Source organism: Ranitomeya imitator, chromosome 1 (assembly GCF_032444005.1).
Source record: "Ranitomeya imitator isolate aRanImi1 chromosome 1, aRanImi1.pri, whole genome shotgun sequence".
In the NCBI taxonomy this organism is placed as follows: Eukaryota; Metazoa; Chordata; class Amphibia; order Anura; family Dendrobatidae; genus Ranitomeya; species Ranitomeya imitator.
In genome coordinates this window covers 679140318-679165931 of record NC_091282.1, presented here as the reverse complement: position 1 = coordinate 679165931, position 25614 = coordinate 679140318, and positions in this window count along the sequence as shown.

Here is a 25614-nt window from a genome sequence, read left to right as displayed (position 1 = left end):
GCTGGCGGTGGTACAGCAGGGTCACAGAAGGCATGGTCCCTTCCTCAGGAAGCTGGTGGAGGCAGAAGTGGGGCAATGCTGTAGTCCCGGGGTGCGATGCTGGGTGGTCCGATGTCAGAGGTGAGGCAGAGCATGGAGCAGAGTCCCTTCTTCAGGATGCCTGCGGCAGAAATGTGGCTATGCCGTGGCCCGGTGTCCACCGCGAGCAGAGCCGAGTGCAGCATCGGTTTCCCTGCGGCCATTTTCCTGAAGCCATGGCTGCCGGAAGCTGTACATGCGCAGATTGAGATCTTGGAGGCCATTTTCCAGAAGCCGAGTGCCACTGAGATTTCAATCTGTGCATACGGGGCCTCTGGCAGCCATTTTCCTGAAACCTCCTGCGGCCCACGGCCGCAGGGAAACTGGTGATGCACTCGTCTCTGCTTGTCATGGACACCGGATCGCCACATTTCTGCCGCCAGCATGCTTAGGAAGGGACCCTGTTCAGGTGCACTCCGCCCACCTCCGTAGCTTCACCACACCTCTTCCGCTGCTACACCATTGCCAGAATCTCCCTGGCAAGCCTGCGTTCGCACTATAAGAAGCACCCCTCATTTTCCTCCCACTTTTTTGGGGGGAAAAGTGCATCTTTTTGTCTGAAAAATATGGTATGTATACATTTGGTGCAGGCTGGATGAAGCCGAAATGCATTATATTCTTCTCATTTTTTGCAAAGCTGCTTTTGTTAATTGGTGTTTTTTTTTACCTTTCTTAGTGTATGCTTCCAATTGGGAGTGCTTCTACCACATAATGACACATAAACTTTTCACTATGTTTCCGCACCTAGAATCTTACTTGGAGGAGACGCTAGTAACTACACATGATTAGAATACTTATTCTCTAATACATGCTATGGTGTTGTGCTACAATTGAAATAGCTGAGAATTTCATATTCTACCTTTAGATATTTGAATAATATAATCACTATACTTGGATAATGCTATCTTCTTTACTTTCCTTTTATTCTTCCTTTTCAATCTTAAAGATTTGTGTGACCATGCAAAGACTTGAAAGTAGTTGGATACCCTGTTAAAAAAACTAATTAACCTTTACAGGGCAATGGGAGGCTTTTAAGTACAGATGTTTCTCACATTAGAATATCTTAAAAAAGTTAATTTATTTCAGTTTTTCAATACAAAAAGTGAAACCCATTTATTATAGTCATTACAAACAGAGTGATCTATTTCAAGTGTTTATTTCTGTTAATGTTGATGGTTATGGCTTACAGCCAATGAAAACCCAAAAGTCATTATCTAAGTAAATTAGAATAATTAACATCAAGCTTGAAAAATGATTTTAAAATCCAAAATATTGGCCTACTGAAATGTATGTTCAGTTAATGCACTTACAGTTGTGCTCAAAAGTTCACAAACCCTGGCAGAATATTTGCTTTCTTGGCCTTTTTTCAGAGACTATGACTGATAACACCAAAACTTTTTCTCCACTCATGGTTAGAGGTTGAAGCCATTTATTGTCAAACTACTGTGTCTTATCTTTTTAAATCCTAATGATAACCCAAAGCATCCAAATAACCCTGATCAAAAGTTTACATACCCCATTTCTTAATACTGTGTATTGCCCCCTCTAACATCAATAACAGCTTGAAGTCTTTTGTGGTAGTTGTGGATGAGGTTCTTTATTTTCTCAGATGTTAAAGCTGCCCACTCTTCTTGGCAAAAAGCCTCCAGTTCCTGCAAATTTCTGGGCTGTCTAGCATGAACTGCGCTCTTGAGATCTCCCCAGATTGGTCAATGATATTGAGTTCTGGAGACTGAGATGGCCACTCCAGAACCTTCACTTTGTTCTACTGTAGCCGATGACAGATCGACTTGGCCTTGTGTTTTGGATCGTTGTCATGTTGGAACTTCCAAGTTCGCCCCATGCCCATCTTCCAGGCTGATGAGTGCAAATTTGCCTCCAGTATTTGCTGATAACATGCTGCATTCCTCTTTCCTTCAATTTTGACCAAGTTTCCTGTGCCTTTGTAGCTCTCACATCCCCAAAACACCAGCGATCTACTTCCGTGCTTTACAGTAGGAATGGTATTCCTTTCATCAAAGGCCTTGTTGACCTCTCTCCAAATGTAACGTTTATGGTTGTGGCCAAAAAGTTCAATTGTGGTCTCATCACTCCAAATGACCTTGTTCCAGAAGTTTTGAAGCTTGTCTCTATGCTGTTTTGCATATTTTAGGTAATATACTTTTGCGCAGTAATAGCTTAATTCTGGCGACTCGAACATGCAGCCCATTTTTCTTCAAGTGCCTCATTATTGTGCGTCTTGAAACAGCCACACCGCTAGTTTTCAGAGAGTCCTATTGTTCAGCTGATATTATTTGTCTGTTTTTCTTTGCATCCAGAACAATTTTCCTGGCAGTTGTGAGCAACATTTTTGTTGGTCTGCCTGTTGGCACTATTTTTTCTGACGTCAACACTCCGCCCTTCACCAGGCTGTGATTTTAATTACATCCAAACACATTTGGTTTCCAACCTTCCTATAAATACAGGATTTACCATTACATTAGCCAGAGGTAAGTGTTCACACTAGGCAGATAGGTCAGGGACCCATCCGATTCATGAGATTACCTTGACGCTGGTTGATGGGCTCACATTTATTGGCCAAATTTTGTGCTAAGCATCTCATGTGTTTTTTTTCATAGATTTCACAAGCCATTCTATACAAATTTAATGTATCACACATTAATTTGCTTTTGTTCAAATGAGTGCAGCCATTTATTTATTTGCTATGTATGTTGTATTTGGTTATGCACCAGTTCAGACTATTTCTCTGTTCAGTCCGTTTACCATTACTTGCTATGTACTATTTTTTCTGACTTGAACACCCCGCCCTTCACCATGCTGTGATTTTAATTACATCCAAGCTCATTTGGTTCCGACCTTCCTATAAATACAGGCTTTACCATGATATCAGCCAGAGATAAGTGTTCACACTAGGCAGATAGGCCAGGGACTTATCCGATTCATGAGATTACCTTGATGGTGGATGGGCTCACATTTTTTGGCCAAATTTTGTGCTATACTCAAGGTATAGTGTATATTTGTTTGTAGAAACTTCCTCCACATAATCCTCTTTACACAACTTCCCCACTTACTCTATACTCTAGTGATAGTCCAACCCTCCAGATATCTTGCTCTCGGCTAAGTTTTCTACTGATGAGGCTCTCCCTCACTATCTTCTTCTTCAATGAGACTTTGAACAGACACACAAACACACACTTCAACCTCAGACCCTTTTTTTCCACAATGGCTTACTCTTCACTCACACTATGGTAATTACTGGTATGCAACTCTCCCCTACTAGTTGTTGACTTGTCAGCTTCTTCAGGTAGTGGACAATAATAACTCTCCTGGCAGCTACATCTCCCTCTCTTTACTGGTCAACTTCTCCCTGCCATCTACTGCTGTTCTGTATTTGCTACTGAGACATCTCAGCAGGATTCAGCTCTTTCCCTGGCTCTTGTCTTGCTACTGGAGTGCTAATCTAATAGGGCTGTATCTTCCTTCAGACATTTTGGGTAGGCATGGCTTCCTCTGCCCAGGACAGCCCCTACTGCAATCTCCCCTCCTTAAATCTGGGGCAACACAACACTTCAGTTTTGTCCACTCTTATAGGACAGTGAACAAAATTAGTCCTTTTCTACCCTCTTACAAGCTGCCCTCTGATGTAACAAAACACCTTACGATTAGTTTTTGTTCATTTGTTGCTTTTCTTCCTGAGTTTTTTAAGCTTAATCTAGTGTGACGTATTATTATTATTTATTTATATAGCACCATTAATTCCATGGTGCTGTACATGAGAAAGGGGTTACATGCAGAGTTATAGATATCGTTTACAGTAAACAAGTTTACAGTGACAGAATGGTACAGAGGGGAGAGGACCCTGTCCTTGCGGAATTACATTCTATGGGATAGTGGGGAAGAGGCAGAAGGTAGGGGCGAGGTGATGGCGAGGCGGCGGCTCTGGCGATGGCGAGGCGGCGGCTATGGTGAGGCGGCGGCTCTGGCAATGGCGAGGCGGCAGAATAGTTATTGCAGGCTGTAGGCTTTCTTGAAGAGATGGGTTTTTAGGTTCCGTCTGAAGGATCCGAGGGTGGTGGATAGTCGGACGTGTTGAGGCATGGAATTCCAGAGGATAGGGGATATTCGGGAGAAATCTTGGAGGCGGTTGTGTGAGGAACGAATAAGAGTGGAGGATAGTAGGAGGTCTTGGGAGGATCGGAGATTACGTGAGAGAAGATATTGGGAGATTAGTTCAGAGATATAGGGAGGGGACAGGTTGTGGATGGCTTTGTAGATCAGTGTTAGTAGTTTGAACTGGATACGTTGGGGAATTGAGAGCCAGTGGGGGGATTTGCTGAGGGGAGAAGCAGGGGAGTAGTAAGGAGAGAGGTGGATTAGCCGGGCAGCAGAGTTGAGGACAGACTGGAGTGGTGCAAGATAGTTAGCGGGGAGGCCAAAGAGGAGGGTGTTGCAGTAGTTGAGGCGGGAGATGATGAGGGCATGCACAAGAGTTTTGGTAGATTGTGGGCTGAGGAAGGAATGGATTCTGGCAATATTTTTGAGTTGGAGGCGACAGGAGGTGGCAAGAGTTTGGATGTGCGGTTTGAAGGACAGGGCAGAGTCGAGAGTTACACCAAGGCAGCGGATTTCAGGTGCGGGAGAGAGCGTGATGCCATTTACCATAATAGATAGGTCAGTAGGGGGGATACGTGAGATGGGGGAAAGATGATGAGTTCGGTTTTGTCTACATTGAGTTTTAGGAAGCGAGAGGTGAAGAAGGAGGCTGACAGACACTTCGGGATTCTGGACAGCAGAGAGGTGACATCTGGGCCAGAGAGGTAGATCTGAGTGTCTTTCGCATACAGGTGGTACTGGAAGCCATGGGACTTTATGAGTTGTCCTACGCCAAGGGTATAGATGGAAAAAAGTTGGGGCCCTAGGACAGAGCCTTGAGGGACTCCAACAGAGAGAGGGCGGGATGAGGAGGTGGTGTGGGAGTGGGGAACGCTAAATGTGCAGTCGGAAAGGTATGAGGCAATCCAGGACAGGCCAAGGTCTTTGATGCCAAGGGAAGAAAGAATCTGTAGCAGTAGGCAGTGATCGACTGTGTCGAAAGCAGAGGACAGGTCAAGAAGGAGGAGGATGGAGAACTGTCTGTTAGCTTTGGCTGTGAGTAAGTCATTAGTAATTTTTGTCAGGGCAGATTCGGTGTAGTGTTGGGGGCGGAAGCCAGATTGGAGGTTGACAAGGAGAGAGTTAGATGAGAGGTGGGAGGAAATTTGAGCATGGACATGCTGCTCAAGGAGTTTTGAAGCAAATGGGAGCAGTGATATGGGGCGGTAGCTGGGCATAGCAGTTGGGTCAAGGTAGTTTTTTGAGGATGGGTGTGATGGTGGCATGTTTGAAGGCAGAGGGGAAGGTACCAGAAGATAGCGATAGGTTGAAGAGATGGGTTAGGGCTGGAATGAGCATGTTAGTGAGGTTGGGGAGCAGGTGGGAGGGGATGCGGTCAATTGCACAGGTGGTGAGGTGCGATTTGGAAAAGAGGCGAGTAAACTCTCCTTCAGTGATGTTGGAGAGGGAGGTTATTAGGGAAGGGTAGAGGTCTGGTATATGGAGTGGTTGGGGTCGTGGAACAGTTAGGGTTTGCCTTGTTTGGTCGATCTTGTTTTTGAAGTAGGTGGCAAAGTCCTTGGAAGAGATGAGGGGAGTTGGAGGTGGCAGTGGTGGGCAGAGGAGGGAGTTAAATGTGCTGAATAGTTGTTTTGGGTTGTAGGATAGTGAAGATACAAGGTTAGTGAAATAGGTCTGTTTAGCGGAGGTGAGGGCAAATTTGAAGTCAAATGTAGCTTGTTTGAAAGCAGTGAAGTCGTCTGGCAGGCGTGTTTTCTTCCAACGCCGCTCCGCAACCCTGGATGCTTGTCAAAGTTTTTTTGTGAGATTGTTATGCCAAGGTTGCCTATTGGTTCGTCGCACTGTGCCATGCATGAGAGGGGCGACTAAGTCTATGGCTGATGTGAGGGTGGAGTTATAGAAAGCGGTGGCACTGTCCGTGTCGTGGAGTGAAGATATGGAGGACAGGGGTAGGAGAGAGTCTGAGAGTCTGTGAATGTCTAGATGTGCAAGGTTTCTGCGAGGATGTGGTAATGGCTGGACATGGGGGGCAGGTGAGGAGGACAAGGATGAGAAGGTGAGTAGATGGTGGTCAGATAGGGGGAAGGGAGAGGTTGTGAGATTAGATAAGGAACAGAGGCGGGTGAAGATGAGGTCTAGTGTATGTTCGTCTGTGTGGGTGGCTGTGGAGGACCACTGAGTGAGTCCAAAGGATGAAGTAAGGGCCAGTAGCTTGGAGGCTGCTGGCTGGCCGGTGTCAGTAGGGATATTAAAGTCACCCATGATGATGGTGGGGATGTCAGCAGAGAGAAAGTGAAGGAGCCAGGTGGAGAATTGGTCGATGAAGGCAGTGGCTGAGCCCGGTGGTCGGTATATGACAGCCATTTGGAGATTAGAGGGAGGGTAGATACGGACAGAGTGAACCTCGAAAGAAGGGAGGATAAGGGAGGGTGGGGGTTGGATAGGGTTGAAAGAACAGTTTTTAGAAAGGATACCCACTCCTCCACAATGTCTTGCCAGAGCGAGGAGTGTGGGTAAATTGGAGGCCGCCGTAGCTCAGTGTTGCCGGTGAGGCCGTGTCAGGGGGCGTCAGCCAGGTCTCAGTGAGGGGCAGGAAGGAAAGGTTGCGGGAAGTAAAGAGATTGTGGATAACGTGGAGCTTGTTGCAGACAGAGGGGGCATTCCAAAGTGCCCCAGAGAGAGGAAGCAGGAGGGTGGGAGTCAGCGGCACAGGTTTTAAGTGTGAGGGGCTGCAATAGTTTCTCATAGTGTGAGAAGGATAGGGGTGAGGATTAGAGATGAATGAGGTGGGGGGGGGGGGGGCAGGATTGGGGGATGTGTCACCAGCAGTGAGAATAAGCAGAGAAAGAAGCAGGTGGGTGAAGGAGAGTGATTGGCTTATATTACATTGGTTAAATACAAAACCATCAGTGAAAATTCCAGGCTTTAAACAAAAGACATAAAATCTATTCAAAAGCTGTCAATAGAAAACAAAGGCTTGTCTGATAACGGGTCTACACAATGCAAAACGTATTTGTATTTACATGTTGATAGTTTCTGTAATTATCGCTATCGAGCCATATAATTCCATCCACTGCCTCTGAAGGTGACAGAAAGACAATAGCCATGGAGAAGAAGAAGAGCAGATTACAGTGCTGCATTCTCTCTGCTTGGATAGTGATTCTATCACCGTCACTGGAAATAAGTGGCAATAGAAGAGGTTTCTTATACTTTAAAGGGGAAACGGTCATCTGGTTTCCAGCTTCTAAATGGTGGCAACACATTTTGTGAAATTTAATTAACACGCTAGCAATCCATCCTTTATATCCCTGATACCTGCAAGAGATATATTTAAACATTGTTCTCTCTCTTTGCTAATGAGAACCGAGCGGTCCGATGCCTGTCTACTTACAAATCTCTGTACGCCTGCTAATACTCCTCAAGCACAGAAGGACTAGAATCTTTAGTTAATGGGCCTCAAGGTTGGTTTGTACACACTTATTTAACCACATGTCCCTGTTAACAGGTGGTAAGATCGATGCTTAACATTTTTTTAGAGTTGTACCAAGCTGTAAGGATGTGTGGGACAGACCATTGCCCTCTTTATCAACGTTAAAGGATGTCTTTATTATGGGGACTCCACTACCCACGATAGTGTAGTATTATTGTGATCAATATGTTTCACATAAAGCAAAGTGGTTTTCTTCAAGATGCAAGATGATTTTGTACCAAAAATAGAAAAAATATCCGAAAAGATATATAACTACAGTGAATAGACACAGTATGGGGCTGTTATAATAATTATCTTTATTTTTATATAGCACTAACATATTCCGCAGCGCTTTGCACACATTATCATCACTGTCCCTGATGGGGCTCACAATCTAGATTCCCTATCAGTATGTCTTTGGAATGTGGGAGGGAACCGGAGTCCCCGGAGGAAATCCACGCAGAACATATAAACTGCTTGCAGATGTTGTCGTTGGTGGGATTTGAACCCAGGACTCCAGCGCTGCAAGGCTTCAGTGCTATCCACTGAGCCACCGTGCTGCTAAGTCAAAGCTCACAACCATTGGTGCCAAATTTGCTTAAGAATTGTGAAAATGAGTTAATTTATATTGATAAAAAATGGTGCTAATACTTTTATGCATAACTATATATATTTATATATACAGCAGTATATAAAAGTTTTGGCACCCTTAGTCAAAATTACTGTTGCTGTGAACTGTTAAGCAAGTTGAAGATGGAATGTGTTGAGAATAATAAAACCTAAAAATTAGCAACGTAAATCACAACTAATATACCACGGAGGTCTGGAGTTGGAATGATGCTCAAAATCAAAGTGGAAAATAAAGTTACAGGCTGATCCAACTTCACTGGAAATGCCTCAAGACAAGGAAATTATGCTCAGTAGTGTGTGAGGCCTCCAGATGCCTGTATGATCTCCCTACAATGCCTGGGCATGCGCCTGATGAGCATGCTCAGTTCAACACAGGAAACAACAGGAAACGCCATCCCCACCGTCAAGCATGGTGATGGCAGCATTATGCTGTGGAAATGCTTTTCCTCAGCAGCGACAAAGTTTAATCTAAAGCTAAATACTTGGAAATCCTGGAGGAAAACCTTTTAGAAACTGCAAAAGACTTGAGTCTGGGGCCTGAGTTCACCTTCCAGTCAGACAATGAACATAAACATACTGCCAGAACTACAATGAAATTGTTTAGATCAGAGCATATTCATATATGTGAACAGTCCAGTCACAATAAAGACCTAAATCCTATGGGAATCTGTGGCAATACCTGAAATTTGCTGTTCACCGATGTCTCCATCGAATCTCATTGAGCCAGAGTTAGTTTGGGCAAAAATTTCTGCCTCTAGATGTGAAAAGCTGGTGGACACAAACCCAAATACTTGTAGCAGTAATTTCAGCAAAAGGTGGTTTTAACAAAGTAATGACTCAGGGGGGCTGAATACAAATGCACCTCACAATTTTCAGATTTTATATATTTTTTTAAATATTTAGAAAACCATCTGTTAAGGCTGGCGGAATGCACCGAGTAAATATTGAGATAATATAGGTGCGTTCGCAGCTCGGGGTCCACCGTGCAGGAGTGGAACCTGCTGCTAGTAAATGGCGGCACTCTATATGGCGGTATAACGCCTGAATAGACACGGTTCTGTCACCTGGTCTGTATAGGAGCGAACTCTGTTGCTTCACAGAGTCGCCGAGATTAGGATAACGCTGTGCCCTGTTAACTTCACAGAGGATCACAGCTCACTAACAGAGCAGATAGCATACAGTGGTCATACAGTCAGCATAAGCACACAAACAACTCTTCTCCGGAGGTGCCGGAATTCTAGTGGCTATCCGCCAGCCTTAAATTCACACACAAACTCCTCTCCAGAGATGCCAGAATTGTAGTGGCTAAACAGCCGACCCTGAACACATGCAGACACTGACCACAAGGTAGCTAAGCTCATAAACATAGGTTGACACTAGAGCTTGGCCATCATGCAAACCTTTTATAGAGAAAGCACTCCAGGACCTTCCTAGTGGTCCAATAGGAACCACTTCAGGACCTGAGCATGTGACCCACGACCTCCAATGAGAGGTCGTCCCTTGGGCATGCTCAGCAGTGGAAAAACAGGAGCATCTACTCACCGCAGAACAGTGCTAGTTTCAATGGCTGAGCCTTGAAGATCAGCAGTAACCAAGCGCACAGTATCTGCCTGGGCCAGATGCTGGGACCAAAATATCCGCTGAGCAGGCTCCACTGCAGCTGAAGAAGAATGGGAGACCGCAGCAGAGGTGGTTTGAGATTCCCCCTGTGTAGCGGTGGGAACTTGATACCTAACATCATCTATTTCCTTTACGCTTCACAAATACTTGGTGCTGGTATATCACATAAAATCCAAATAAAATACATTATATTTGTTGGTGTAATGTAAAGAAATGTTGAAAAGTTCACAGGGTATGAATCTTTTTCAAGGCACCATATATATTTATATATAGATAGGTATGTAAAAGTTTGGGCAACTCTGGTCAAAATTACTATTACTGTGAACAGTTAAGCAAGTTGAAAATGAAATGAGCTCTAAAAGGGCTAATGGTATAATAGTAAACATGACACATTTCCATTTGTATTTTAGCAAAAAAAAAAACATATACATTTATATCTTTTACAAAGGTGGTACAAAATCAGAAGATACAGGAAGGCCGGGGTCACACTTGCGAGTGCAATGTGAGAAACTCGTACAAGTCTCTCGCATCAATACCCGACACTGCTGCCGGCACTCGGGAACGGAGCGTTCAGCTGCATAGAAATACCTGCAGCAGCACACTACGGTCCTAAGTGCCGGCGGCTGTGCCGGGTATTGATGGGAGAGACTCATGTGAGTTTCTTGCATTGCACTCGCAAGTGTGACCCAGGCTGAATAGTCAGAAAATATATTGGCCATTTGCAGCTCAAGAGCCCCTAAAAATGCAAAATTGCACATGCTTTGGATGTAGAAATTGGCCCCGTTACCTCTTCGGCTTCTGTGTGACCACACAGGTTGCACCAATGATATGTCTGCCACTGGGCTAGTGATATCCAAAATTGACTTTACACTTTGGACAGTTTCCTCACCAGCCCTTGTAGAAATTCCCATGAATAATGACGTCCGATGTTAATAAGTTCTCTTAGTGCAGACAGAGACAGATGAGGATCCCTGTGAAGTAACAGTTTTTGGGCCCAATAATGTGTCTGTGAGGTGGAAGTGGTTACCCTTAGCTCTTGACTCGAGCTCTTTTGTGGTTGTACAGGTTGCATCAATTTTGTGTTTGCCCCTGGTGAATTAATAGGGGTGGACACTGATGGAAAGACCTCACTCTAGAAGACAATTTGGGAAGATGCCCTCTCTGGCTGACCTGACCATAACATGCATAATTGACATTGACATTGTGACAGACTGAATCTTCTATTCTTTCTACTCCTGTTTCTGCTCAGGGACTAACAAGATATTTTTCTGTACAAGTAATTATGATATTTGTCCACACTATAAAGACAGACGTTCCATGTGAGATTTTTATGTAAATTGGTAACTCTCCAGATATTTCTGGTCCCAAGGATGCTGGACTATTAGATTTTATCTGTAGAGAACTAATATAAGGTGAAAAGCCATATTTTAAGTGAATATTGATGGATAGGAATGGAACAGATTGTATGCCTGAAGCATATGTACAGTGTAATTATATCTTCAATTCATCTCTACTGTGAACGTGTACAGGCGTCACATGTGGCCCCATGGGGCTCTATAAACCATTAATGAGTGCAACTCTTTATAAACATCTGACAGAACTAACCTTTAATAACTGACTTGAGATACTACAGAACATATGATTTGCACTCTTCGTGCCTTTATTTCATGATCTAACATTGCTAGTCCCATGGCTGATTAAATAGGAATGAAAAGAAGACAATGGGGACACTTCTCAGCACCAAACACGTGACCTTTTGTGGCCCCAATATCCTAATTACCAGCAGTCCCTTTATCTACAATGCAGAAACCATAAACATTTATGACGGGTTCCATTCCAAGCAGTTTAACTGAATTGTCGAAGTGTTTTACACCAAGATGGTCTCTGAGCTCATGAATTTTTACAGCATGCATCTTCCTTCCAATGTCTCCCTATCTTCAGTTTAGCAGGAGGTGCAGGAGAACGGTTAATGAGGTGCTCTAACATTGTAGGGGAATGGCTCACATTTACAAGACATTGCACCTTTCCTCTAAGGAAGGCACTGACTGCCTGCAAATGTCTCAGGAGCTGGAGTAACAGAAGTAATTGGTTTATGTATAGAACTCATGATTATGCAAGCTTATAGAAAACATCATGCTTGGCCTGCTTATTTTTGATACTAGATGGTGGCCCGATTCTAACCCCTCTGGTATTCTAGAATATGCATGTCCACATAGTATATTGCACAGCCCATGTAGTATATTGCCCAGCGACGTAGTATATTGCCCAGCCACATAGTATATTGCCCAACCACGTAGTATATTGCCCAGCCACGTAGTATATTGCCCAGCCACGTAGTATATTGCCCAGCCACATAGTATATTGCCCAACCACGTAGTATATTGCCCAGCCACGTAGTATATTGCCCAGCCACGTAGTATATTGCCCAGCCACGTAGTATATTGCCCAGCCACATAGTATATTGCCCAGTCACGTAGTATATTGCCCAGCTATGTAGTATATTGCCCAGTCACGTAGTATATTGCCCAGTCACGTAGTATATTGCCCAGCCATGTAGTATATTGCCCAGCCACGTAGTATATTGTCCAACCACGTAGTATATTGCCCAGCCACGTAGTATATTGCCCAGTCACGTAGTATATTTCCCAGCCACGTAGTATATTGCCCAGCCACGTAGTATATTGCCCAGTGACTTAGTATATTGCCCAGTCACGTAGTATATTGCACAGTCACGTAGTATATTGCCCAGCCACGTAGTATATTGCCCAGTAACGTAGTATATTGCCCAGTCACGTAGTATATTGCCCGTCCACGTAGTATATTGCCCAGTTACGTAGTATATTGCCCAGCCACGTAGTATATTGCCCAGCCACATAGTATATTGCCCAGTCACATAGTAATAGCAATAGGAGCTGGAGTAACAGAAGTAATTGCTTTATGTATAGAACTCATGATTATGCAAGCTTATAGAAAACATCATGCTTGGCCTACTTATTTTTGATACTAAATGGTGGCCCGATTCTAACCCATCTGGTATTCTAGAATATGCATGTCCACATAGTATATTGCACAGCCCATGTAGTATATTGCCCAGCCACGTAGTATATTGCCCAGCCACGTAGTATATTGCCCAACCACGTAGTATATTGCCCAGCCACGTAGTATATTGCCCAGCCACGTAGTATATTGCCAACCACGTAGTATATTGCCCAGCCACGTAGTATATTGCCCAGTCACGTAGTATATTGCCCAGCTATGTAGTATATTGCCCAGTCACGTAGTATATTGCCCAGTCACGTAGTATATTGCCAAGCCATGTAGTATATTGCCCAGCCATGTAGTATATTGCCCAGCCACGTAGTATATTGCTCAACCACGTAGTATATTGCCCAGCCATGTAGTATATTGCCCAGTCACGTAGTATATTTCCCAGCCACGTAGTATATTGCCCAGCCACGTAGTATATTGCTCAGTGACTTAGTATATTGCCCAGTCACGTAGTATATTGCCCAGTCACGTAGTATATTGCCCAGCCACGTAGTATATTGCCCAGTTACGTAGTATATTGCCCAGCCACGTAGTATATTGCCCAGCCACATAGTATATTGCCCACGTAGTATATTGCCCAGCCACATAGTATATTGCCCAGTCACATAGTATGTTGCCCAGTCACGTAGTATATTGCCCAGCGACGTAGTATATTGCCCAGTTACGTAGTATATTGCCCAGCCACGTAGTATATTGCCCAGCCACATAGTATATTGCCCACGTAGTATATTGCCCAGCCACATAGTATATTGCCCAGTCACATAGTATGTTGCCCAGTCACGTAGTATATTGCCCAGCGACGTAGTATATTGCCCAGCCACATAGTATATTGCCCACGTAGTATATTGCCCAGCCACATAGTATATTGCCCAGTCACATAGTATGTTGCCCAGTCACGTAGTATATTGCCCAGCGACGTAGTATATTGCCCAGTGACGTAGTATATTGCCCAGCCACGTAGTATATTGCCCCGTTACGTAGTATATTGCCCAGTGACGTAGTATACAGCACAGAGCCACGTAGTATATTGCCCAGCCACGTAGTATATTGCCCAACCACGTAGTATATTGCCCAGCCACGTAGTATATTGCCCAGCCACGTAGTATATTGCCAACCACGTAGTATATTGCCCAGCCACGTAGTATATTGCCCAGTCACGTAGTATATTGCCCAGCTATGTAGTATATTGCCCAGTCACGTAGTATATTGCCCAGTCACGTAGTATATTGCCCAGCCATGTAGTATATTGCCCAGCCACGTAGTATATTGCCCAACCACGTAGTATATTGCCCAGCCATGTAGTATATTGCCCAGTCACGTAGTATATTTCCCAGCCACGTAGTATATTGCCCAGCCACGTAGTATATTGCTCAGTGACTTAGTATATTGCCCAGTCACGTAGTATATTGCCCAGTCACGTAGTATATTGCCCAGTCACGTAGTATATTGCCCAGCCACATAGTATATTGCCCAGTTACGTAGTATATTGCCCAGCCATGTAGTATATTGCCCAGCCACATAGTATATTGCCCACGTAGTATATTGCCCAGCCACATAGTATATTGCCCAGTCACATAGTATGTTGCCCAGTCACGTAGTATATTGCCCAGCGACGTAGTATATTGCCCAGTTACGTAGTATATTGCCCAGCCACGTAGTATATTGCCCAGCCACATAGTATATTGCCCACGTAGTATATTGCCCAGCCACATAGTATATTGCCCAGTCACATAGTATGTTGCCCAGTCACGTAGTATATTGCCCAGCGACGTAGTATATTGCCCAGTGACGTAGTATATTGCCCAGCCACGTAGTATATTGCCCCGTTACGTAGTATATTGCCCAGTGACGTAGTATACAGCACAGAACCACGTAGTATATTGCCCAGCCACGTAGTATATTGGCCAGTGATGTAGTATACAGCACAGAGCCACGTAGTATATTGCACAGCGACGTAGTATACAGCACAGAGCCACGTAGTATATTGCCCAGCCACGTATGTCACAGGTTAAAAAATAAAAAAATAAACATATATTCACTTTCCGAGGGAGCCCTTGTAGTCATGTCGTCTGTGTGTGTGTGGTGCACTCGGCAGCTTCAGGTCCCAGGGTTGGTATTAGCGCAGGACCCGTGATGATATCGCGGTCACATGACCGTGACGTCACGGCAGGTCCTTCTCGCGCAGGCGCGCAGGACCTGTAATGAGGTTGCGGTCACATGACCGTGACGTCATGGCAGGTCCTTGTCGCATACCATCCTTGCCTCCGAAACCTGCCGCATTAACCCTGTGTGAGCGGTGACTGCGGGGAGTATGGAACGGGCGCCGGGCACTGACTGCAGGGGAGTAGGGAGGGACTAATCGGACTGTGGCCGTCGCTGATTTGTCGCGGCAGCCATGACAGGTAGCGGGCGAGACCAATCAGCAACTTGGATTCCATGACAGACAGAGGCCGCAACCAATGAATATCCGTGACAGACAGAAAGACAGAAGGACAGATGGAAGTGACCCTTAGACAATTATATAGTAGATGTTCTTTATAAAGTTGACCCCAATCTCACATATGGTAATGAGTTTGACAGAATATGGAAACAAAACACTTTTGGGTTAGAAATTACCTTTGATTTTGTAATGGCAAGGTGCCCGAGTGAGGTAGTCGTGGTTGAGCTGCTGCTCCTGCACGCTCTGGCACCCTTCAGGAAAATAGTGTCACAGTGCTAGTGTGCTATCAGGTGTGAGGTGCATCACACTCACTTGTGGGCCATAACTCTCTACTGACTAAAGGCTTCCATCTTTACGAATCACCACACACAATCCAGGAGATGCCAAGTGCTTTTCAGCAGTCAAACTTTTACTGAACAGAGGGGGGAATTCTTTGCGTCTGGAGGAGAGAAGGTTTTTCCACCAACATAGAAGAGGATTCTTTACTGTTAGGGCAGTGAGAATCTGGAATTGCTTGCCTGAGGAGGTGGTGATGGCGAACTCAGTCGAGGGGTTCAAGAGAGGCCTGGATGTCTTCCTGGAGCAGAACAATATTGTATCATACAATTAGGTTCTGTAGAAGGACGTAGATCTGGGGATTTATTATGATGGAATATAGGCTGAACTGGATGGACAAATGTCTTTTTTCGGCCTTACTAACTATGTTACTATGTTACAGCTATTACAGTGGAGTATGTGGGATAGGGCACAACAGGTTGCAGTCTCTCTTGGGTATTAGACATAACTTCAGCCCTAACACTCATTTGCAATAGAGCAGCTATCTTTCTGCTGTCTCCACTACCACTAGGGATCCCTCTCCATCGATAGGAGTGCACCCGGATTCCATCACCCTCCACCTTTGAAGATCCCTGTCCATCTTCCCCTGCAGGCCTGCAGATGTGATGTGCCTGATGACTCCAGCACCCATCTCGAGGTCCCAACGCCAACAAATGGATCTGCATGAAAGGGTTGTTTGGTAATCCACTGGCCTGAATGATAGGCCCATGTTGTCCCTATAAGCCCGCTGCACTTAAACTCTGTGATGAATTGTCTTAAACCTTCCACTATTACCAACTCACTGTAACCAGGAAGTGGTTCTCTTTTTATTAACACTATTACCTCACATCTCTGGGCCAGCACCTAATATGAACTATTCCTTATCCACTTCCTATCTGTTCCTGCCTTATGCCAATAAACTCCTCCTATAATCCACTATTTACTGTGTACCATCTTGTGGCCCAACTAAGGTACTACACTGTCCCTATATAATTATGGAAATACAAATAGTACCACAAGTTGTATTACAGCAAACATTTAGAAATCACATTTACATTACTAAAATAACTTATCCTTTCACAGTTCAGCAACCGGGACGTAATTAAAGGGTAAGGGCGTATGCCAGTCTTTGTGATCCCCTTACTTTGGTGCTGCTGGTGGTAACTGTGTAGTTGCTGCAGGGGGAGGATGTGGTCGATCTGCACCTGTTACGTGTCCAACTGCAACACATTCCTTGGGTGAACGCATGCGACAGAACATTATTAAGTAGGCTCAAGTACCGCAGAACAAATGGCGACAGTGTTAGATTGGATGGCTCAGATTGCCTCCAGTTTCTCCACATTTTTTCCACCTAGACCCTTGTAGAAAGCGTTCAGTTGGCACCTGAGGATCTTTAACATCATTTTTCCACCTCACCCCCTTGCAAAATATCTAAGCAGTGTGAGACCCAAGTCATACATAAATATCTACTGCTGTTTGATAAGTCTGCTGGCTGGGGTTCCATCTCCTATCCACCTGGCCCTACCCCTGAAATGAAAGAGACTGAGTGCACTGACGCCCAAACACTCGTTCTGTCAGAGGATGAGTATGTGTGAGGGCCAGTGCACGCGGTCATTGTGCCACTGCAGCACATTTCTAAGTCGGAGGAAAACGAGTTACCAACTGCTTTGGATTTCTGCAGTTTGCTGACCATCATGGAGGACAGAAGTCAAGACTGGGATGGAGTCAAGGCCATCCGAGTGAAGTGGTCAGTTCAGAGAAAGATGAGATGGTCCCTCTGGTGGCCCTTCAGCACACCAAAAGGGAGCAGGGTGGAAAAAACAGTGACCAGCCCATAGCCAGTACATTGTCTGCCGCTGCCCCACCATGCCAAGGTGATGAGCCCCCAAAAGCCAGCTCATAGCAGCTCCCTGGCATGGTATTTCTTCACACAATGTACTGATGACAGGCAACAGATGGTTTGCAGGCTGTGCCATCAGAGCCTCAAGGGTAAATGTTCTAAACCTGAGCACCACCTGCATGATGAGGCATCTCAAATCCAAGCATGAAGAGAGTACACATCTTAAAAGGCATGACAAATATAAGCATCATCCTGTTCCCTCTTTTGCTGCACTCTTGTCCTCTTCCTGTCAGTCACGTTCAACAGAACACCTGTCTCCCAGCAAAGAGAAGATGTGACAGCAACACCACCACCAGTGTAACCGACCATGTCCCCAGCATCCCATGGATGGTGGGGACATCCGCCTGACAACTGAAAATGCTGACAGGCTGAATCTTATAAAATGAACAAAGGCTGGATTGGGCCAGACTTCTCTACATCACCGAATGATAGCAGCGTAACATAAATTGAAATCCAGTGTCTTTTTTTGGCAGGTCTATTCCCATGCACCTCCTCACACCCACACATGGGTATACGCTTCCTGATTTTGGCTATTTGTTGCTGTCCTCCTTCTCCTCATCCACATCATACACCACCAGATCACCAGGGTGAAAGTGGTCCGTGATGCAACACGTACATAATTTTTTAAAGGGTGTTTGTGATGCCCATACCAAAAAAAATGGTTATACAGTATGTTCATGTATACTCCTCAGGGGTAAATGTTTGTCAGCCTATACACTTAGTGCATGGACATTACAAGTATAGGATACCGGCTCCTGGGAACATTTTTTATGAGGTCCTCCTCCACGTCTTGTCAAAATTTTTGGCAGCCCTTGCATTCACTGCATAGGCAAACACTATGGGAGACCCACTTCCTAATAATGGTAACATTGTTTTCATTAGGCCCTCCTGTACATCTCTTCTATGGGATATTGGGTTGCGTTCAAATTTTTGACAGCCATTGCATTCACTGCATAGGCAAACAGTATGGGAGACCCGCCCCCTTTTGAGCCTCCGACCCCTGTTGGGACCCCCAGTATGGAGTGGGCTGCTTTTCCACGGAACCTTCCATCCCCTGGTATCTCTTGACCAGCCCAACCAGTTCACCGGCATTCCAGGGATCACCCTGGGCAAGTCAAGTCTGTACGGGCCTCGGCAGGTAGTGCACAAACCGGTCCATCACCACCAGTTCTACCATTTGCGCAGGCATAGAGGACTCTGGCTGCAGCCACTTCTGGACCAAGTGCAAAAGGTCAAACATTTTGGAGGATGGTGGTTTGTTCTGGTGATACGCCCAACGGTGAACCCGCTAGATCCTGAGAGTCACTGTTATCCCCAAGCGTGCAAGAATCTCTGTTTTTATCTTGCCAAACTCTTTAGCATACTGCAAAGCTAAATCAAGAATGGCACAACTACCTGTGCCCACTGCTCTGGCAGGAGTTTCTCCCTCTTCGGTGACCCTTTCAAACACCGTCAGGAAAGCATCAACATTGCAATTCTCCATTGTAGATATTTCAGCCTCAACAATGCAGTTTTCCACTGCAGTTTCTTCAGCTTCAACTTTGAAATTCTCCACTGCAGGTTCTTCAGCATAGGCACTGCAATTGACTGCAGGTTCTTCAGCTTCAATATTGCAATTCTCCACTGCAGGTTCTTCAGCCTCAACACTGCAATTGACTGCAGGTTCATCAGCATCAATATTGCAATTCTCCACTGCCGGGTCTTCAGCCTCAACACTGCAATTGACTGCAGGTTTTTCAGCTTCACAATTGCAATTCTCCACTGCCGGGTCTTCAGCCTCAACACTGCAATTGACTGCAGGTTCTTCAGCTTCAATATGGCATTTCTCCACTGCCGGTTTTTCAGCCTCAACACTGCAATTAGACTGTAGATACCACTGACAACTTATCCAACAATGTTACTACTATTTTTCCTCTTAAGATTAAAACCCTACGTTCTATCCTATTCAGACCAAGACAGACACAATGGAATGTTTCCAGGATAATGTAGAAAGAGACATTAAAAATGTACTGGTTAATTTTACTTCTGATCCTTGCAAAGACAATTTATCAAAAGCAAAAAAATTGCATTTAAAAATTTAAGATCATACTCCAATATCATTATAAAAAATGTCTGATAAAGGAGGTTCTGTAGTGGTAATGAATGAGACTGATTACTTTTCCGTAATTGATGATATGGTTTCCAAGGATGAGATTTATACTCTTTTGAAATGCTATCCTACATCTTCATTTTTGAATGCTTGTATATCTAGTATTGATGATGGTTATGCCCAAGGCTTTTTAAAAAAAACAAAAAAAAAACATAGTACCTTTATATTGAAAACCCTGTAATTCCCATTTTACATGCTTTTCCGAAAATGCATAAGAACGTCTTTCCACCTCCCATGCATCCCTTTATGTCTGGGATTGGGTCATTGAGTGAGCGTCTCGGTCAATGGCATGACACTGTTTTACAGCCATTGGCACGACGTGTACCTGGTTATTTAAAGGACTCAAAAGATGTCCTCAATATGTTCCACAAAGTCATTTGGGACCCAAATTGTTCTGTCTTATGTGTGATGTAACTTCTTTATGCACATGTATTTCTCACAAACTAGCTATTCTCGCTGTTGTATTCCATCTTAGTAAATATAGCCTTTACACCACAGAGTTTCAAGATTACATCAAAACAGTTTTGATTTTTCTGCTTTCCCATAATTATTTTTCATTTAACAAAAAAAATGTTCTTCAAAATGATGACATCTCAATGGTAGCTAAATTCTCCTCTTCAGTCGCCAATCTAGTGATGGCTTGGTGGGAAAAACAATTTATTTTTGACACTGGTAATCCTTTCTTAATTGTATAGAGTGATATTCTAGATACATAGATGATTTATTATTGGTTTGGAAAGGTGGCATTGCTCTTATTCCTTCTTTTATTGAGTCTATTAATAACAATCAATTTAATTTGAGATTCACTCACTTTTTCGTGAAAACACAATTTGTTTTTTAGATCTCTGTCTCACTAGTGAACCTCATAAGTCTATATCTAGTTCTACTTTTCGGAAAAAAACCACAGGCAATATTATTCTCCATGCGCATAATTTTCATCTATATCACACTATTAAATCCATCCCTGTGGGTGAACTGACACGAGTTAAACGCAATTGTAGTGATGTTACCTCATATACAAAAGAAGCCAAATTAATCAAACAACGTCTCAATAAACGTAACTATCCCAATTGAACAATAAACCATGTTCTAAATAAAACTAAAACAAAATCTAGGGAAGACCTAAGCACAGTTCCCACTTCGGATTTGAGTTCAATAAAAAAGAATAATAATTAGATCGACCCATATTAGTTCTCACATACTGTTAAGGACTGGCGGAACGCACCAAGTATAGATGATATGAAACTAGGTGCGTTCGCAGTCCGAGGTCCACCGTGCAGGTAAAAACCCTGCTGCTAGTAAGACGGACTATATGACGGTACTATAAGTATACACGCACGGGTTAACTTCACCCTGCGTGAAGGAAGCGATCCTGTTGAGTCACAGGACCGTGGTACCGCACATAGAGCACGAGCAAGAAGTCAGCGAACATAACCCCAACACAGGATTGAAGTCCGATTAGACCACTTGCTGGCACAACACCGCAACTGGGTGTGTAAAGAAACTATTAAAATAGTATATAAAGGCACGAGAGTGCATGCAGTGCCGCACTGACGGACGCCACTAACCACCCAGGCTTGGGTAAGGAAAGCGCAGAGGAAGCGCACGGCGCCGTACAGGCGGTCACAGCAACTAGACGCTGTTATGTGTGTAACGTGCTGTTGGATAAGTCGGGCGCTAGATAGCAAACATACACCTTCCGCGAACAGTCATCCAATAGGGAGGGTATTTTAAAGAGCGACTTTCACTCACAACACACACACATATTTTCAAGACAATACTAGCGCATTGCCGTGCGGTCATGCGCAGTTTATATAGTTGCAGCACAGGAAGCTGCTACAGAAGTTTTGCCCTTTCAGGACCTGCCAAGAGGACCAATGGGATGTGCTGCAGCACCTGAGCATGTGACCCTCGATCTCCAACGGGAGATCCTGTCCTGGGCATGCTCAGTGTGTGCAAATAAGGACTTAGTCCCAGGGAAGCCCGCTCGCCACAGATCATTGCAGGGTACAACAGGAGAGCCGGAAAAGGCAGCAGTAACCCTTTGCACAGAATCAGTCCCAGCGAGACGCTGGGAGCGACGCCTCCGCTGAGCAGAGCCCACTGCGGCCGAAGCAGAATGGGAGACCGCAGCAGACACGGATCGAGATTCCCCCTGTGCAGCAGAGGAAACTCGGCTCCTAACATTACCCCCCCTCCTAGGGCCCCCCCCTCCTTGGGCCTCCCTACGTTCGAAGGCAGCAATAAGCTGCGGAGCCCGAATATGCTCAGCAGGCTCCCAGGACCTATCCTCAGGGCCGTAACCCTTCCAGTCCACCCAAAAATTTTTTTTGCCACGTACCACCTTGCACCCCAAGATAGCGTTCACCTCGAAATCGTCCGTAGACGAACCCGATGTCTCGGCAGATGACTCAGAAAACCGGGACATGTATATGGGCTTAAGGGGGGACACATGAAAGGTGTCGGTGATACCAAGGCGTGGAGAAAGGGCCAGACGGTAGACCACAGGATTAACCTGTTCAAGGACCTTGAAGGGACCCAAGTAGCGAGGAGCAAACTTAGTGGACTCAACTCGCAGCCTGATGTTACGGGCGGAGAGCCACACCAAGTCGCCAGGAGCAAAGGTCGGAGCGGGGCGCCGATAAACATCGGCGGAGGACCTCATTCTCTCCTTAGAGGCCCGAATGGCATCCTGAGTGCGGTCCCAAATAACCCGTGCCTCCACAGCCCATTCTGCCACCCTGGAGTCTGCGGAAGACACGGGCATAGGCACAGGTACCCGTGGATGCTGACCATAGTTGAGGAGGAATGGGGTTTGTCCAGTGGAGTCGGCTACGGCGTTGTTCAGCGCAAACTCTGCCCACGATAGCAAGGATGCCCAGTCATCCTGCCTGGCTGAAACAAAATGTCGCAGGTATGTGACCAAGGTCTGGTTGGCCCTCTCTACCAACCCATTCGTCTCGGGATCATAAGCGGAAGAGAGATTCAACTCAATACTGAGAAGACGTCAAAGCTCTCTCCAGAACCGAGACGCAAACTGGGGACCCCGGTCACTGACAATTTTGTCAGGCATACCATGTAGGCGGAAGATGTGTTTAATGAACAACGCTGCCAAGGCCCGTGCAGAAGGTAACCGTGGTAGCGGCACCAAATGCACCATTTTTGAGAAATGATCGGTGATGACCCAAATGATGGTACAGCCGCGAGATTTGGGTAAACCCACGACAAAGTCCATCCCGACCATCTCCCAGGGCCTATCTGCCACCGGCAAGGGATAGAGCAACCCAGCTGGCCTTTGCCGCGGAGATTTATTTTTGGCGCAGGAGACACACACCAGAATATAATCCCTGACATCCCGGACCATATGCGGCCACCAGTACGTCCTCGCCAGTAGCTCAGATGTCCTCTTTGTCCCAAAGTGTCCACCCACCCTGGACGAATGAGCCCAAGAGAGAACCTCCGGTCGCAAATTAATGGGCACAAAAGTCTTGCCCGGAGGCACAGACTCCAGCGAAACCGGCGCTACGGTTCTCAGGCTCTCAGAAGGGACAATAAGCCGAGGCTCCTCTTCCTCCTCTTCAGTTGACATAAGGGAGCGAGAGAGAGCGTCAGCACAAATATTCTTCTCCCCGGCGAGAAAATGAAGGGAAAAGTGGAACCGGGAAAAGAACAAGGACCATCTGGCTTGGCGAGAATTTAGCCGCTGGGCTGTTTGCAAGAAGACCAAATTTTTGTGGTCCGTGTAAACTTGGAAGGGAAACCGCGCACCTTCCAGAATGTGTCTCGACTCTGAAAAGGCCAATTTCATTGCTAGCAACTCCCTATCCCCGATGGAGTAGTTTCTCTCCGCTGGCGTGAAGGTCTTAGAGAAGAAGAAGCATGGATGCTTCCGACCTTGAGCATCCTTTTGATAGAGGACTGCTCCAGCACCAACGGATGAGGCATCCACCTCCATTAGGAATGGCTTATCCACATCGGGATGATGTAAGATGGGAGCGCTAGCAAAGTGGGACTTAATAGAAGTGAAGGCCTTGGAGACCTCTTCCGACCACAATTTGGGATTCGCTCCCTTCTTGGTGAGGGCTACCAAGGGAGCTACCAGAGTTGAGAAGTGGGGAATGAACTGGCGGTAATAGTTAATGAACCCCATAAAGCGCTGCACCGCTTTAAGAGAATGGGGCTCTTGCCAGTCCATCACAGCCTGTAGTTTGGCAGGATCCATAGCCAATCCCTGGGCGGAGATGATATAGCCCAGGAACGGTAAAGACTCCTGCTCAAACATACACTTCTCCAACTTAGCATAAAGAGAGTTTGCCCGTAGGAGGTCGAAGACTCTGCCAACATCTCTCCGGTGGGAGTCTATATCTGGAGAAAAGATGAGAATATCATCCAGATAGACTACAACTGAGGTGGAAAGCATATCCCGGAAGATGTCGTTGACAAAGTCTTGGAAAACGGCTGGGGAATTACAGAGCCCGAAGGGCATCACCAGATACTCATAGTGCCCATCTCTGGTGTTAAACGCCGTTTTCCATTCGTCCCCCTCACGGATGCGAATCAGGTTATAAGCACCCCGCAGATCTAATTTAGTAAACACTCTAGCTCCCCGAAGCCTATCGAAGAGCTCGGATATCAAGGGCAAAGGATACTTGTTCTTAACGGTGATAGCGTTAAGACCCGTGTAGTCTATGCATGGACGTAGTTCCCCATTCTTCTTCTGCACGAAGAAGAACCCTGCCCCAGCAGGTGACACTGACTTCCTGATAAATCCTCTTGCCAGATTCTCTTGAATGTACTGAGACATGGCCTCCGTCTCCGGGAGAGATAATGGATAAACTCGACCCCGGGGAGGCTCCGCACCAAGCAAGAGATCGATAGGACAGTCATAGGGGTGATGGGGCGGAAGGGTCTCCGCCGCCTTTTTGGAGAACACATCTAAGTAAGACCAATATTGCTTGGGGAGAGAGGATAGATCTGCGGGTACCTCAGTAGTAGCAACCTGAACACACTCTCGGTGACACCTACCCCCACATGATTCACCCCATCCCAGAATTCTGCCTGAGGACCACTCGATGTGAGGAGAGTGGTACCGTAACCAAGGTATCCCCAACAGGACCTCATCAATCCCCTCAGGAATGATGAGCAGAGATATAATCTCCTGATGGGATGGTGACATGGACAGAGTAAAAGGGATGGTCTGATGTGTTATCTGTGCGGGGAGTGTCGACCCATTCACCACTCATACCGTTACTGGTTGAGGTAGCATAACCAGGGGTATTGCGTGATGTTGGGCGAAAGCAGAAGACATAAAATTGCCCTCCGCCCCAGAATCCACGCAGAGCTCTACCGAGTGGGAGGATGAGCCAAAAGTAATTGTCCCCTTAAAGGACAATTTGGAGGCAAACGTCGCAGTGTCTAGTGCACCTCCACCTACTACCACTAGACGCTGACGTTTCCTCGACCGCTGATGACATCTGGTGGCAAGATGTCCTGACTGTTGGCGTACATGGCAAACCTGGGGTGCACGAGCGGTCCGGGACTTAGATCCCGCTCGTGACACTACCTTAGGTTCATGGGGTTCAGGAGCCTGGACTGGAGATTCCAAAGGTTTGGCGAAGGTGGGAGCCAGCCGAAACCTCTGCCTACACTGGGCTCGCTCTAACCTCCGCTCGTGAAAACGGAGGTCAATACGAGTAGATACTGTTATTAATTCTTCCAGCGTGGCGGGAATCTCCCTAGTGGCCAGGGCGTCCTTAACGTGGTCAGCCAGCCCCCTCCAAAATATAGGGATAAGGGCTTTATCCGACCACTCCAGCTCAGATGCTAGAGTGCGGAAGTGGACGGCAAAAAGG